This window comes from Vulpes lagopus, chromosome 1 (assembly GCF_018345385.1).
Source record: "Vulpes lagopus strain Blue_001 chromosome 1, ASM1834538v1, whole genome shotgun sequence".
NCBI lineage: Eukaryota > Metazoa > Chordata > Mammalia > Carnivora > Canidae > Vulpes > Vulpes lagopus.
The window spans coordinates 98,861,004-98,867,798 of NC_054824.1; positions in this window are offsets into that span (position 1 = coordinate 98,861,004).

Here is a 6,795-nt window from a genome sequence, read left to right on the forward strand (position 1 = left end):
CTCTGAGTAAGTAAAATTTTAGTACCACCTGTTAAGATAATGGTTGGTGTTTATCTGGCTTCATCTTAATAAGCAATACGAAGTGCCAAATGATGATAATCAAATATACGATTTCAGAACTAAGAGGACAGAAGTAAAGGCAGAGCGTTAACTCCAATCTGTAAGACAAAGATAACCTAAAACAAAAGGGGGAATAAAAAACTTTGGAGGAAGGAACTTACACGACAGAAAAGTAAAGAAACTGAAGACACTAAATTAAAAACTATATGGTTTTTAAAGATGGGGCAGGATAAACTGAGAACCAAAGACTGTGCATATCGGTTTGAAATTATAGTGTTTATTTGCCATCAATTAATATTTAATTAATAATAATATTAATGACATGAAAGTAATAATGAAACAAGTAGGAATATCTACTATGTAATAGGCACCAGGCTAAGTTCTAGAGCTCCAGGGTTGAAGTACCATAATTCCTTGGTCCTTAGATACACACTTTCCTCCAAATATTAGTATATCTGAAATTAGAATTTGTCTTAACTTTTCAGCTTATGTCTCCTTATTTTATCCATATTTTCAGCTTATGTCTCCTTATTTTCTCCATATTTTCTCCATTATTTAAAGGTGTCTTTAAATAATGAGTCTTTAGATTTATGGAAATATGATAATTCCTCAGTACAAGATGCTTGCTTGCACTTTAAAGGATATATCACTGAAGGCAGTAACAAATAATAAAATAAATAATAAAAGAGTTATTCTAGTCAAATGTATCTGAAAATGGCAGCTTAGGACAACTAGGGGTTACTGGTAGTGAGAGCAGAGGTAGACATAATGTGAAGGAGGAGAAGCCTTGGCCTGAGGTTGATGATACAGTAAAGGAAAGGCAGGAATAGATATACTGGGAAAATGTGTGTCATTTCAAATAATGAATAAATAGGTATCCCTGCACTTTTGGATAATTTGAATAAAAATTAAGAAATTAGTCAAAGATATTGCTAATTCTGGGGCTGGTTGGAAGATAGTTCACTGAAAACTACAGACAGTTCAGATTTAGCATTGAGGCATTGAGTTTTGCTCAGATGTTAAATAACTAAATGGAACAAACAAGTAGAGAACAAAGGTTTAGAAATAAAAAATATTATGGTCATAATTGTCTAAATCTTTGGCACTTCGCATTATATTAATGTCAGTGAATTTCTAGCAAATCATCATTTTCCTTTCCTAATATTCAAAATGATGGTGTTTCTGGTGTTGAAAAAAAATAACAGCATCCCATAGTAAGACTACATTACAAACAACCTAATAATAATAATAATAAATAAAATAATAAAAATTATTTACATTAAAATCAAATATTAATAATAATTATTATTATTCACTGAACACCTCCAAGTGCCAGGTACAGGATAGATGTTTTAGGATAGAATCATGAACCACATCTTTGCCAAAGCTACTGATTGAGACTAAAAAAAAAATAATAATAAGAGGGTTTTTAATAGGATTTATATACCCAAACCACAGGCTAACCACAGGCCATTTATAATCATAAAATCAGGCAGTTCCATGAGCCTAGCAATAGAAAGCTGTCAGAGAGAGGTTTCTTTACAAGTGTATTAGAATGAGATAAAAACCATCTTCAGTCTGTAATGACCAGCACCAGCTTTACTAGGAAATTCATCTCAAAGGAGAATGCAGTTTAGCAGACGAGCTAACCAAGCTAAGGTTACTAACTCAAGTCCTAACATCAAGAAAAGCAAGCTTACTCTTCCATCATTTGGCTCCACTTTCCTAATCTAATTTTAACACTCTGGCTGTGAATTTTTCTGAAAATCTACAAAGTAGGTTGTACAAATTCCAGGACATATACCCACTTAGGTTAACCTTTTCAGGAATTATAAGGACCAAGGATTCTAGGGAGATTGAACTGAATGAGTCCCAGAGGGAGGCATGAATCACCCCTTTGGCATGAGCTCCATGACACCTGGCTGTTAACCTTTTTAGATCCACCCAGTTTGGGAACATCAGAACATGTTCTTTTCCTTGATATTGATTTATTCAAATTACTCTTTAGTTGTATGACGCAAAGTTTTATGTCACTGAGATACAAGGTTTTATATCACGGAGACTAAAGGAATTACAATATATTTTTTTAAGATTTTATTTCTTTATTCATGAGAGACACAGAAAGAGAGAGAGGCAGAGACACAGGCAGGGGGAGAAGCAGGCTCCATGCAGGGAGCCTGATGTGGGACTTGATCCCCAATCTCCAGGATCACGCCCTGAGCCAAAGGCAGATGCTCAACCTCTGAGCCACCCAGGCGTTGCAGGAATTACAATATTGAGGATGAGGCACCTTCAGGATTTAAGTCCTAAGATGATGTCAGTTCACAGAGAATATAAAAATCATAATATCCGTCTTCCGTAGAGTTATTTTGTTGGTCACTAGCAATCAAACCTGCTATTTTATGTCTTTAGGAAAAAGATAATGGGTTTATATATATCTTAATGGTTTTTATTTGAAAATGAAAGTGAACATCTTTATGGTATGTGGAATGAGAATTGTAGGATTTAGGGCTAAGTGCTTTCTAGGGGAGTTAGTATTATAACTCTAATGACCAGGCTCTGAGAGTAAACAGGAAAATTCTTTTAAGTGCAATCCATTGTAATATTTTTTCTTATTAATAATAACTCATGGTGATAATGCCTAGGCTTTAATTGGAGGATCCTACATATATTAATACATGTAATATAACACATAAAGTTAATCTTCATGCTGAACTTTCATAGTAAATATATTATAGGTATATTATATAGTAGGTGTATGATAATTATATCATGTTACAGGTTTGTTTGTTTTTTTAAGATTTTATTTGTTTATTCATGAAGGGCACAGAGAGAGAGAAAGGCAGAGGGAGAAGCAGGCTCCATGCAGGACCCTGACATGGGACTCGATCCCGGGTCTCCAGGATCAGGCCCTGGGCTGAAGGTGGAACTAAACTGCTGGGCCACCTGGGCTGCCTCTTATCTTACAGTTTAAGTAATTTGCCCAAGGTCATACAACTAGCAAGTGTTGGAGGTGGACTTTGAACCCGGTCTGGCACCAGACACTACACCCTTACCTCCCATGCTGGACAGCCTCTCTACTCTAGTGGCGTTTTTTTGCTGCTGCTATTACTGCCTTCAGAATTTATCATATCCATGAATTATCATGCTCTGCTTCTACAATTCAAACCATCGCTCCAATGATATTTAATCAAGGACTGTCAGGTGGGCTGCCTCCCATTTGGCCACGACTGTCACAAATTGATCTTGGTGCTATCCAAACACGAAGGCCTCTGTGTTAGTCCGCTAGAGCAGTCATAACAAAATACCATGACCAAGAAGAGCCTTACACAACAGAAATTTATTTTCTCAGAGTTCTAACAAGATAAGGTGCCAATTAGGGTTGGTTTCTGATGAAGGCTCTCTTTCTGGCTCGTCAATAGCTACCTTTTTACATTAGCCTCTTCTGGCCTTTATTCTGGATGCACAGGGAGAAAGAAAGCTCTGATGTCTCTTCCTCTTCTTATAAAGACACCACTGCTACCTGAACAGAGGCCCACCGTTAGGATCTCCTATAACTCCTTAGCTCTTTGAAGGTCCCTATCTTCAAATACAGTCATGTTAGGGGTTAAGGCTTCAGCATATGAATTTGGGAGAGTAGGAAGGGGTCAGAATTCAGTCCGTAATAGCTTTCTTCTACCAAATATTCTTTCTTGAAATAAATGAAATCTATTTCGGGTGCTCCTTATGACCTGCCCTCCAATGTCACTGTCGTCACTTTAATCATTTACATCCTCTCTATATTATTCCTACCTTCCCACTTGTTTAAGTGTTTGGGTAATGTAGCCAAACGACTGTGCAAAGAATATTCATAATACTTCAGAGTTTCCCAAGGACACTTGTGCAGGTGCACACACACGCACATAACACACGCACAAACATACACATATCCATAGCTACATCAGAATACAAACTGGAGGCTACTCATAATATTCAATCATTTAACAAAACGATTCTGAGCCCCCATCCCACTTGTTGCAAGAATATCCCTTTTCTCTTCTCACGGTCTCCCCTCCTGTGATAACTCCAAGAGATGGATGCTTCTGCAGTTTAGGAAGTCAGGCAGCTTTAGGTTACTATCACCTAAAGGAGAGAAATCAGAAAAAAAGTATCCAATAACCAAGAAGTTTAACTGTTTCCTACTAGTGCTTTAGGGGGATCCCTGGGTGGCGCAGCGGTTTGGCGCCTGCCTTTGGCCCGGGGCGCGATCCTGGAGACCCGGGATCGAATCCCACGTCAGGCTCCCAGTGCATGGAGCCTGCTTCTCCCTCTGCCTGTCTCTGCCTCTCTCTCTCTCTCTGTGTGACTATCATGAATAAATAAATAAAATCTTAAAAAAAAAAAAAAAAAGGAACACAGGTGATTTAGAAATAGACTCTCGAGGTTTGGAGTAGAAGAAATCTGTTGAGTATTATCAGATAAGGTCTACTCTAGGTTGAGATTTGCAATGTTTCAGCAAATCAGTTCTTAAAGTTCTTTTTTTTTTTTTTTTTTTTAAGTAATATCTACAGGTGTGTCCCTTACTGCTCAACATTTGTGCCACTCCAGAGGGGTTTCTAGAACAGAGGCCCAACACCACCATATACTCCCTGTCCTCCTCTATTACCTAACTCTGAAAATAAAGACATTCCCTCTCTCTTTTGCATTCCAATACCTATCCCCTCTTCTGTCTCAGGTTAAGTAACATTTATTTCCTTGGAGAACCCTGTCTTACTGGATTTAGTTCTAGCATAGGTAGGGAAAGTACCAGTTGTTATTAATCATACTTAAGAAATAAGAGAACTTGGGATCAAGGAAGTTAAATGACTTATCCAATGATTGCACAACATTACTAAGTGACAACCTAGTCAAACTCAGGACTTCTGACATCCTATACACTACTCTCTTTACTACAACTTCATGTTCTCTATTGTCGTTGTGGGGTCCTGATATCAATTGATCTTTCTAGTAAGTTCTGACTTTTTTCAACAAAATCTCTTTTTTTTCCCTTGATCTCATCTGGCTACTTCCAATAACACCTACTAGTTTATCAAGTGTCTCTTTTTTACATCTACTGCATTAACAAACAAGCCTTCTGGGCCTGTTACTGTTACTGTTACTATTATTGCTACGCAATCACTGTTAATCTTGTCAGTGTAAATGGCCAAATTGGAAATTTCAAATAAAAATAAACTTCTAACAAAATAAATTAACTAGCAAGCTAATATGACTGTTCACAAAACACCCACATTTGATGTCATTGGGCATGTGAGGTGTTTTGGTAAAACAGCCCTCAAATCAAAGGTTCTCAAAGGACAATATTTATATAGCACCATATATATCACTTAAGCACCATTCTTTTTACCTTTGGAGAGAGAAGATTCTGAATGCCACAGTTTTTATCAGGGAAAGAGCCTTCCCAATATTTCACGTGGACAAAACCAAACACTTCTGTGTATTTCTGCAATATGCTGCCTTTGACATAAAGGGTCCATTACTTAACCCTAAAGAGACTCTTTAAATTCCCTGAAATTATGATGACCATCTTTTCCAGAGCCTAACCAAGAGCTTTTATGATTTCTAAACTTTCAGATTAAAAAGGTCTTACAAAAGATGTAAACACTAGGCAGCTTTTGACAAGGACTCTAGATAATTTGGTTAATAGATTTTCCCCAATTTAAGTAAAATCAAATTGGTCAACATTATAATTTAATCTTGGTAATGACTTACCATTTTTAAAAATGGACATCAGTTTTTGGCATCTTGTTCACTGTAAATTTGGGTGAATTTGCCCTCCTCTGCTCATTGTGGTCTGCTTTTCGGAATTTGGCAGGAGTTGGTGAAGTTTTCACTTTTTTTGCTTTTTAATTTCTAATTGACTTTCAGAAAATTATTCCTGCTTTGAATTGTATTTAATAATGGAGGGTTGATGTGAACTATACTTCAATTAATTTTTTTTTAATTTTAAAAATAAAATAGAATGGACTAGCTTTATACCAAAAATAAAGTAAATATTCCCAATGTCATAAAACTGTATACTTAAGAATGGTTAAAATGATTAATTTTATTTTGTCTATTTTACAATTAAAAAATTTACATCAAAAGAAAAGAAATAAGGAGTTAAGACATTAATGTCCAAAGATCTGCACTATATAAACACAAAAAATATTTGTTTAATGTAGGGATAATCCAAGCACCCACCTGACCAAAGGCACCCACTACGGGTCTTTCGGGAACTTTTTCTAGGCATTTAATTTAATTCTACAAAATAATATGATTGTACACACACTGTTCAGTAACTTTTAATAATTAAATTACGCCACTGTTGGATTAAACTATTGTTGTCATGGTTTTATACATGAAAAAGTTAGAGATTCAGAGAAGTTGAGCTATTTACTACCTGTTTGATTTTTTTTTTGACCTGTTTGATTTTTATTTTATTTTATTTTTTTTTATTTTTATTTATTTATTTATTTATTTATGATAGTCGCACAGAGAGAGAGAGAGAGAGAGGCAGAGACACAGGCAGAGGGAGAAGCAGGCTCCATGCACCGGGAGCCTGACGTGGGATTCGATCCCGGGTCTCCAGGATCGCGCCCTGGGCCAAAGGCAGGCGCCAAACCACTGCGCCACCCAGGGATCCCACCTGTTTGATTTTTAATAGCTTAACTCCTGTCATTTGTTTGCAGGTTTCAAAAGTTAGTACTACTTCTATGC